This window comes from Bidens hawaiensis, unplaced genomic scaffold, assembly GCF_021521415.1.
Source record: "Bidens hawaiensis isolate Kalapana, Puna unplaced genomic scaffold, B.hawaiensis_p1.1 tig00059278_1, whole genome shotgun sequence".
NCBI classification, from domain to species: Eukaryota; Viridiplantae; Streptophyta; class Magnoliopsida; order Asterales; family Asteraceae; genus Bidens; species Bidens hawaiensis.
Window position 1 is genome coordinate 18,213 of NW_027500693.1, and position 11,203 is coordinate 29,415.

The 11,203-nt window shown below is 35.6% G+C and overlaps 1 pseudogene; it reads right to left on the reverse strand.

Moving 5' to 3' along the window:
- Positions 1-9,840: 9,840 nt before the first annotated feature.
- Positions 9,841-10,191, reverse strand: LOC143602643 (cation/calcium exchanger 3 pseudogene; annotated as a pseudogene).
- Positions 10,192-11,203: the final 1,012 nt, after the last annotated feature.

Genomic DNA, 11,203 nt, shown 5'->3' on the forward strand with positions numbered 1-11,203 from the left:
GTAACAAAACTTGAGATTTAAATGAAGTCATTACATTAGGTCTAAAATAAAAAGAACTCGATAAAATAAACATCTCTTATGTAGCATGTATCCTTGAAAGGTGAGGCTAGACTTCTGCGCACGTCCTTGAGTACCTTGAGAAACTTGGTGAACTTGAGGTTGGTTGGGTGGGTTTTGGTTGACTTAGACAGTTTTATTAGGTTGGGCTTGAATTGCTTAAATAGGTTGGGCTTGGATTGCTTGAAGCTGAGTCACTTGGGCTTGGTCTTGGATGACTTGGGTTTGATATACTTGGGCATGGTAAGCTTGATATTGAGTGGCCTGGGTTGGGTAAGATTGAATTTGGTTCATGGGTGCGAGTCTTGGGCATGCATTACGAAAATGGCTATGATCTACACAATTGTGAGTTTAGGGCGCTTGGGTAAACGGTTAAGCGGTAAAGCTTGGGGATGGGTAAGAGGTGAGGTAAATGGTTGAATCATGGGTTGGTTGAGTTCACGACATGTAGTAAAGATGTGATCAAAACGACTGCAATGAGTGCATTGACGACACTTGAGGTTAGGCGAATGATGGAATTTACACGGATCACATAAAGGGTGGGATCTTGTGTAGGGCTTCTTGGTGGGTTGGGCTTGCAATTAGGTGTGACATCCGTGGCAAAACCGAGTACACCTTAGTACTTACAAACTCGAATAAGCGTTTAACCGCTTATTGCGTAACGAACAAACGAATAACCAAACGGGTCTGGTTATGGTCCGGATATCCCGGGGTGCCATCTATAAGTGATATACGATCTATGCAAGCTAAAATATTAGTAATATGGCCTTAGTTCGATAGCAAACAAGTTAAACGAAAACATGCTCGTTTAACTACCCGCTATAAATTTAAACGAGAAAGATAGTTACAAACCAAGCATTGTATCATCCGTTAAGCCAAAAAAGACTTTCCAAATGCTTATTTGAAATGTTTTAAGCGATCCGTGAAAATATTTTTGATTTTTACAACTATATAGTATGTTTTTATAATTTTACTCAAAACTAGCCGAAAAACACTCGTTTTCGCGTTGTTTGTCGCACTCGATAAGTTTTTCGCGCCAAAAACCGAACTCGAACTAAATTTGGACTGGTATTTTCGTTTTTGGGCCATTAGAATCAGAAACTTGGGCAAAAATGGGCCCAAATTGGGCCCATAAACTTCCGATCGCAGCAGCCCCCCACCCCCCTTTCTTTTCCTTTCACATATAAACTAGTTTTGAGATATTTTTACACATATTTGCACATAGAACTTCTGGAATTCTCTTCCCCAGCCAAAACCAGTAAGAAAACTAGGTAAAAACCTTATGATTAATCGATTTTTGATTCGTTTAAACTCGTTTAACAACATATAAACATGTCCTGATTGTTAAAAATCATAGTTAACCATGTAAAACTCTCAAAAATCATTCAAAACCATAATTTGATGTTAAACATAGTTTCAAATCAGAATCATGATCTTTTTTGGCCATAAACACGGATTAAAGGGTTGAAACGGCGTTTTTACGGTTCAAAAGTTTGTTTTTGTGCACTAGCCGAAACCCTAAGTTAAGGGCTGTTATGTTGATAAAAAATTGCTTGGTTTGTGATATAGGACTTGTATCTAGCTTACATAGGAGCACAAGAGCTTGAAAATTTGATTAGAAAGGCGGAAACGAACCAAAACCGCTAAGGTAATGCTGAAACACTCGCTTACGGGCTGTTTAGGTTAAGGTTGTGATGTGCATATTTTTAGGCCTTGAAATTTTTCAGGGACATCAGGGACCATGTCATTGAGCCCCTTTTCAAATTTGGTAATTTTTTGACCATTCGAGAATATTTGGCGAATTTATTACCGAATTGGGACGTTTAATGGGGAAAAATAGTTAAAATGCTCCAAAAATTATGAAATTTTTCTGGGAACTCATATTTGATGTATTTTGATCAGATATGAATTTTGAGATCATTTGAAGAAGTCTAAAGGTGTTTTGTATAAATGCGTTCGTGCGCGTTTTTATAGCCGAATTTGGGCCGAAAAGAATATTGAACAAGCTTTTTACATTCTAGAATTGATACAGGTTTTTTTGGGACATGATTTGAGTATTCAGGAATTTTTGTGGAATTTTTGGAAATTGTTTGGGATTAACGGACGATTTTCAGGCGAAATATAGCTGATAAAATGAATTTTTATAAATTAATAAATCAGTAAATAATTCCAGAAATATTTTTATAAAAATCTAAATATTTTAATTGATAAGTGGCTAAATTTTCATAATTTAATAATTAACGGTTAATTAATTATACTAATTTGAAGATTAAACAAATTCAGTTTTTATAAAAACCGGCAAGTTCGCGACTAACGAACCTGCGGGAATATCAAAACACCAATAGTGATAAAAAAAATCATATTTTTGGATTAATTAAGTAAAAACAAACTTTTATATGAGAAACCTGGACAATCCGGATAAATTGTGCGCGTTTCTTCTTAAATCAAACTGAATAAACGGAAACGGGCCCCGAAGCTAATCCGGTACCCCAGTATGTGATCCTTCTTTATAACTTAATCATTTTATTAACCAATACATTTAACCAAGCTTATTTTCCCATAACTGTTTTCTGAACGCGTAAACAAACAACTTGGCCCAGCTGGGAAAACGGGAATCTGAGCCAAGTTCGGTTTTAAGTATTAGACATTGAACAACATCACAACCTAAGCCTATTGTCACTTTCTGGACGTTCCAGTTATACCCAAATTAGTTATACAGCCCAGTTTAGTACTGAGATTATAATAATATTAAAATAGTAATATTATTATAATATGGACTATAGGGACTAAGTGATAGCAAGGGAAACGAACCCCGTGCTGATCTCGCACTGAGTGCCTACAAAACCGTTAGTTTCATGACCCCTCTTTTCAAACTGTTTACAAACTTTTGGGGTGAAAAGCATGTTCATATGCATTTTATCTATCTGAAAACGGTTCAGAACGAAAAATACCTGAACTTTCATATATAAAAAGTCCCTACAACCATAATGATTAACTACGTGCTGATGAAAGGTGATTATTATCATTGATTGGTATATTAAGTGGAGAGAGTACGAATGACAAAACATAATGAAATTACATGTGACAATATGTTTATACAAACACGTCATGTTATGTTAGACATAACTAATTTGGGAATAATGTGGTCTGTAATGGCCATGGGGCTATTGTGGGTGAAAGGGGGCCACAATAATACTAAACTAAAGTTGAGTATGGCCTATGAGCCAAGTTCTGCTGCAACTTACTAAACTAAAGTTGAGTATGGCCTATGAGCCAAGTTCTGCTGCAACTTATAAACTAAAGTTGAGTATGGCCTATGAGCCAAGTTCTGCTGCAACTTATTAAACGAACTAACTTGATTATGAGATGAATGTTAAGAAAATAATGTGATTATGCGTATTGTGGGCGGATGGGGAGCCACAGTATTTGGTGATACGTGATAAATACTATATGTGTATATGTGTCTATATACATGCTATGTGATTAGCCATAGGAAATACTATGTGTAGAATATACTAATTATTTGCGTGTACAGTATATAATGTCTGAGTTTACGTGGAATCATTGTGGGTGGAAGGGGGACCACAGTGGTTGATGTTAACGCGGAACCGTTGTGGACGAAAGGGGGGCCACGGTGGTTGAGTTTATGTGGAACCGTTGTGGGAGGAAGGGGGTCTACAGTGGTTGGTTAAACACGGAAATTGGAAACAGGTAGTACGAACAAACAATCAAGATTTTACCGAAATTTCGAATTCATATTATAAACTTACGTGTGTGCATATGCACACACAAGGATATGGCTGTACATATTTATACAAACGTAAATACATATTTTTACATACGCGCGTACATACAAACTATGACTGTGTGGTACGCAGAATTGATTTCGTTAAACTTATGAAACTCACCAACTATTCGTAGTTGACCTGTTTTAACATGCTTTTCAGGTAATCAGATATGAGAAGTAATTTCCTGTGCGTTACGTGTCTGATTGGTGATTGATGTCGTGGGCATTTGAGTTAGAAGTAAAGTAATTGAAGAACCGGTTTGATTGTATCACCTAGTGTGTAAAAGATGTTAGAACAATGTAATATATTTTAAATTAGTTAGTAATGTTTCTTTGTGAACAATGTATTTGATACCAGTTGTATCTGTTGCATTTCCGTTTTACGCTTCCGCAATTCGCTTAACGGGGTGTGATATTAGGTCAAGACATAATTCTGGGAATTTGACTTTCTTTTGTTATTGCGGTAACGGGGTGGGTTGTTGTTGTTGTGTTTGGAGGATTCGGGCTTAGATGATTCGGTCTTGGATTCTTTGGTGGGCTCGGGTGTGGGCCTATCATTAGGCTTCTTGGAATTCTTCCGCGTCAAGGTCCCGGCCTTAACATGGTTCTCATTGAGGGTGTCGGGCTAAGGTAATGGCATCATGAAGAACCTTCGGGTCACGAATTAAGACGGAATCTTGGATTTGCATTGGCAAACCTGAGATGTACTTATCAATGGCATGCTCAAGAGGAGTGACCATATGTGGGATGAGGAGGCTTAGTTCATGGAAACGATCATTATAGGTTACATTCTCACCATTGACTTGTTTCAAGTTCCAAAGTTCTTCTTCTAACTTCTGGAGCTCATACTTCGGGCAGAACTTTTTGACCAAGAGTTGCTCGAGGTCATCCCATGGCAAGGCCATGACAACCTTACCCCCAAGAGAACGTTTCTTACCATTCCACCAGGTGAGGGCACTCAATTTAAAAACGCTTGAGACGTATGTGGTCTTTTTGTCTTCCGGGCTTGCACAATGGAGAAACACGCTTTCCATGTGCTCGAACCATTGGAGAAGGGTGGTAGCACCCTCGGCCCCTAGGTAATCGATCGGGTTAGCATTCGCGAGTTGCTTGAAAGAGCAAACATTAGGGTTCCCGGGAGTATTAGTAGCGGCATTCACTGTTTGAAGTTGAGAGATGAGTATTGGGAAGGCTTCCACGATTCCCTTCGAAATGCGAGACGACATGCTGTAGCCAGATTTGTCCGTGCGACGGTTACGGTTGATGAGGCGGGAGAAAGACATGCTACAAGGACGAAATATGAAAATTTATTAGGTTTTTGGGATTAATTGTATAACCATGTGAAAATTTATAAGGGTACAAAATAAAATTTTTATTAACCTCAAATTAGAGTATTGATAAACTTAATAATTAAATAAAGTAATAAAACTTAAGTCGAGGATAGAGACATACATGAACCACCATGAGTTTGTCCCAACAAAATGAGAGAATAATCATTTATAACAAAATAAAAAACAAAAGTTTAAACAAAAATTTCATCGTTGAAATATTCAGGTATCACCATGGCTTAATTTTCCAACAACATATTTAAAATCAATTAAAATCAAGATGAGGGAGTTCGGATGAATAGTTGTGGTATCCATGTATCTCTAAGACTTTTCCCACTCATTCTTTCAACTAAAACATCATAAGGAGGAACCGAGTTTAGCCACGTATCACAGTGAATTCGATTATAAATTAAGGTTGTGATCGTCACATGACCACGATTGATACAATGAGGGTAGTTAGGCCTGTAAATGAATCGAACATTCGGTGAACTATTTGTGAACTGTTCGGTTGGAAGTTCGTTTATGTTCTTTTAATTAATAAATGAACCAACATGAACACATACTCCGTTCGTTCATTTATGTTCATGAACGTCTGTTTATGTTCGTCTATTTATGTTCGTTTATGTCTGTTTATTTATGTTCGTTTATGTATTAATATAAAATAATTAAATATTATCTAGATAGGCCATCTGCTTAAAGGTTTTATATTTGTTAATTTATGTTCATTTAAGTGTTTTCATTTAAGTTCGTTTATGTTTGTTTGTGTTCATTTACATCTGTTCATGTATGTTCGTTTATCTTTGTTCAGTTATGTTCGTTTAGATTTTAAACAAACGAACAGAAATGTCCCTTTTTAAATAAACAAACATGAACATAAATATTTGTTCGATTAAGTGTCCGTGTTCTTTTAAATTTAAATGAAAGAACACGAACATGCCCTTGTTCGTGTTCATTCAATTCATTTACGGGCTTTCATTATTCACATTGATGAATATATCGGTTTTAATCTCTAGGCTCTGCCAATTTTTTTTGTGTTCGTTTATGTTCATGAACGTTCGTGAACACATTAAATTCCTTAATGAACGAACACGAACATAGAATCTTGTTCGGTAAGTGTTCGTGAACGCATTATTTTCTTAACGAACGAACAAGGCCTTGTTAGTGTTCGTTCGGTTGTTTACAGCCCTGAGGGTAGTTGATTCGTGAACATTTGGTGTGATACGCTTTGGCCTAATAGGTTTCACACCCACACCAAACCCTCTAGGAAGGTAACCGGGTCTCGCGGTTGGTTGAGATTTGTACGCATTGCACTTCCTTAGGTTCGTAAGCCTTGGTATCAAGGGTTCTGTGTACAAGTGTGTCCCCCTTACTGTTACTACATATCCGTCACACGAATCATTCTCAAGAAGAGGGGATTAAAAATGGTGGGAATTCTTACGGAATTTCCCAATTTAAAATAACAACTAGGGTTTTGAAAATAATTTTGAGAGTGAGGCGTAGCCTCGGAATTGTATGTGCTTTTGTTTATAAGAATAGTATCAAACCATTAAATAATATTTAAGCTACTGCAATCAATAATATAAATTAGGGTGCAAACACATAAAGGACGTGTAGGAACCTTAATCATTCTACTCGGTCGTTATATCTAACCACATATCTTATAGCCTTTGTCTCTGATACCAATCTGTCACACCCCGACCAAAGGCGGCCGAGCATGGTGGGGTGTAACGTATTGATTGAAAGTAACTCAAAAGACACTTATTAAAGCGACAATAATTATTTAATTTCATTAACATTAAACAAGTACACAATTACAATAATTGAATCATATACACATTTCTAATAACTATTATAAGGCCAACTAACTATCAAATACCTGAACCTGTAGTATGTATAAAAATAGAGTTTGTCAACACGAATGATGATGAGAATACATAAGTTTGAGTTTAGATATATATATATATATATATATATATATATAAAATCACAATTCATATGTCAATGATGAGCGTTACAACTCCTATGAAAATGTAAACAACTAAATAGATGTGGACCCGTTCCTATTGATACAAAATCAATGTACATGGGTAAATGTATGATCATACTAGATGAGGATGAGATACCAACCACCAAACATAAAATAAACATTTATGCACATAGAGCATAATCATAGAGCATGTAATAATCACACATAAACATATTTCGAATTGTGTTTTGAATAGTTACGGTAATAAAACTTGAGTAAAAGTGAATAAGATTGCATGCTACCCCCAAAATATAAAAGATAAAAAAAGGGGTATGTAAACACACTTTAGAGATATGATAGGGAGTGTTGAGATGGATTAGTTAATCCTTTGAGGAGTCTTTACGAATTCTCCTAATTAGAGTATAATTAAATGAATTGATCTAACGACATAAACTAACCAAAATATAAAAGTAAGGGTTTATAACGGATTTTGGATTTATAACTATATTTTATATAATTTTATGGAAGTTAAAATAAATGCATAAATGATTAATACGTTTTCCTTTTTGATAAATAATAAGAATTCAGTTTAATATTATTTGAACATATATTTATTAATGAAAACTTGTTTTGAAAGTTTAGTGATAATTGATTCGTTTAGGCGAGTAACATTATCTTTAGTTTAAGGAAAATTGGTTTTTATTGGTCCCAACTTTTTCATTTTTTGCCGGCGGTGGTCCCAACTTTCATTTTGGCTGGTTTATGGTCCCAACTTTAACATTCTTTTCTTCCACCAGTCCGCGACTGACGGAGCACTAACTCCGTTATGTTTTTGGTTTATACTTAATATAACTTCAAACTTTAGGGTCTAAACTGAAATTATAAATTTGAAATATATTAAATTAATAGAAAATAACCCAACCCCCCCCTGTAGCCCGTATTCCCGGCGAGCCGCCGCCGGCAACGGCGTGAGGCTCCGACCACCGAAAAACACCCCCATTTCAGTCGTTCTTGACCCGTTAATTTAGAATAACGTAGTTAGACGGCAATAAACAACAATAATTAACATTCTAATTATATTTTAACGCCTTAACCGTCAAACTAATTCCCGTAACCTTCACCGGAAAATCGGCCATAAGCAATTAACACTGATTAATGAATTTCATCGCAATTACTAGTATAAATAGGACCCACACACCAAGCTAAACTTGCTCATCCTCTCAAATCTCATTGATATATCCTCTTTAACCCCGTAATCCTTCCTCCAAGCTCGGAGCTTCGGCCAACTTCGTTCACCCCTTTCCCGGCATCATTCGAGGTAATTAAAACATGGTTTTGAATCATTTTAATCCACTAATCAAAAACCCTAACTTAATTTTAACAAACATGGATTGGATTAATCAATTGGATTTCTAGGGTTTGCAGAATTATGGATGAACCTGTATTATTATATACAATAATCCACGGTGGTTGCGACGTAAGATTTTTTTGACAACTCAGATTGACACGTAAGCAAAAACATAACGGAGTTAGTGCTCCGTCAGTCGCGGATTGGTGGAAGAAACGAATATTAAAGTTGGGACCGTTGCCAGCCAAAATGAAAGTTGGGATCAGCGCCGGCAAAAATGAAAAAGTTGGGACCAATAAAAACCAATTTTCCTTAGTTTGATTATCTCTTAAAATATATATTAGGTTTTCAAGTCGAGACAACATAAGTTTATAAATGTGTGTGTGTGTGTGTATATATATAGGAGAAGTATAGTTTGAAACCCTCTTGAGTTGAGAAAACCCGTGAAAACCCTACGTAACATCGTTTTTTTTTGTAACATGTAATATATGTTGTTACATTTAATACAAAACATCGAAAACATAAAAAAAATGTTTTGCTATTTTTTTTACAATTTTTTAGTAATTTATATATATGTTTTCAGGAGAGAGAAAGTGTAAGAAAACTTTAACATTTTTTATTAACTTTAATTGTGGAGCACAAGATTTAATCTTTAATTAGAAACATGTGGTTGAGAATGAGTTTCTAGAGTTTTCACAACTCAAGTGGGCTTTTATTCTAACATATATATATATGTATATATATTGTACGAGAAAGTTAATCGAGAACTTATTTGCAAGTTTGACGGGGTTTGATTTGATAAACGAGTGCAAAACGGTTATAGCCTCAAATGATTCCCCATGCCACTCGTTCTTGATTAAAAGTGTGAGTAGTCAAACTATCATTTCCTTCCTCCGAATTTTTAGGCTTAAAACGTAATGTAGATTGTTTCTTATCTACCTTTTTGTAAAGCAGAGACGTCCGACAATATAGCTTCAAATGATTCCCCATGCCACTCGTACCATTTAGTTTTGAACCCGACTTAATAAGCTTCTTACAATAATAACGTTTGGAATAGCTGGTTTCCTTATTTTGTGCAAAGTGTTTCCACACAAACGACCGTTTACTACCATCCCCCTCTTGCTCCATGGTTTGTTCACTATCGACCGGTTCGCTCAAGTTTTCTTCATCAACATCAATAACCAGTGTAGGCATCCATTTTATTCATATTTGGAGACTCACTACATGAAGTTTCCATCTATTTTTACACAAAATAAATACAAAAGTTAGTCAACACTTATTATATAGGGGAAGTTGGAAGCAAGCAAAACATTTGAGACCACATATCAACACTTAACATACAAAATTTGCATATTTACAAAAACAATGCTTTACAAAACACAAAGTCACCCAGAATACTACTAAGTCCAACATCACCATTATCAGTAACCACGAAAGCCGCGATGCTAGCAAACACATCAGGAGCACTATTCCCTAATGGAAGTAAAGTCACCCCAGCTAAAGTAGGTGATAACCTCAACAAATTAGACAACTTTTCAAGAGAATAACAGAAATAATCAGCAGCAGTGTTGCCCAACAAATAAAACAGAGCAGCTAACCAAACAACAAGCACAATATACCCAACAGAATTATGCTTTTGACAAGAACAGTAAAAGAAACTCAAATAATTTAAAAACTCATCGGAGTTGCATTGAGGGTAAGCCATCAAGAACTCACATTCACTTTCAAAACCCTCATGCTGATTCAGTCCAGTGCATTTAGGTGGGGTTGTGGTGGACAACTTATCCTTGGTAAGAAACCCGACCCGGACATAAAAATAAGATGAAATCAAGATTCTTTAGTTCTTAACAAGCTCAAGTCGATAAATTGAAATGGGAAATCAAAGCAATAAGAAAAAAAAAAGAAAACATAAAGTTCTCAGACAATTGACGTGTAGAGTTAACCCTAACCTAGAACTGACGTGTTTTCATCTCTCCAGCAGCGGCGGCGGGGCAGGCGAGGTGTTTGGCTGGTGGTGGTTTGAAAATCTTGAGAGGGTGAGGATATGAAATTGAGTGACGGCTACAACCTCCAGAAGATTACTATTAGGTTAAAATAATAAAGTCAAATACTATTATATGCTAAATGTGCCATACTTGATAATATAAAACAAAGACTTATGGACCACAAAGTTGGGCTAAACGATTAAAATATTCTAGTGGGTCCTGAAGCAATAGGGTTCGGTTCGGTTCGGTTCGGTTAATATGTCGATTCGGTTAATCGGTTCGGTTCGGTTTTTTTAGGTATTTTAAAAATGGGTAACCGAACCGAAACCGAAATTTCGTTCTTTCAAAAAAACAAAAAAAACGTCGGTTAATGCTTCGGTTCGGTTTTTTAGGTTCGGTTAATTCGGTTTCGGTTCGGTTTTTTCAAAAATTATGACTTGAAGAATCATTTGATTTGGTATATCCGTTTATCGACTTATGCTTTGTTATGATTAAAATCATTCGATTATGTATATCTGTTTATCGACTTATCGCTTTATTATAATTATATATATATATATATATATATATATATATATATATATATATATATATAGGAGAAGTATAGCTTGAAAACCCTTTTGAGTTGAGAAAACCCGTGAAAACCCTATGTAACATCGTTTTTTTTTGTAACATGTAATATATGTTGTTACATTTAATACAAAACATCAAAAACATAAAAAAAATGTTTTG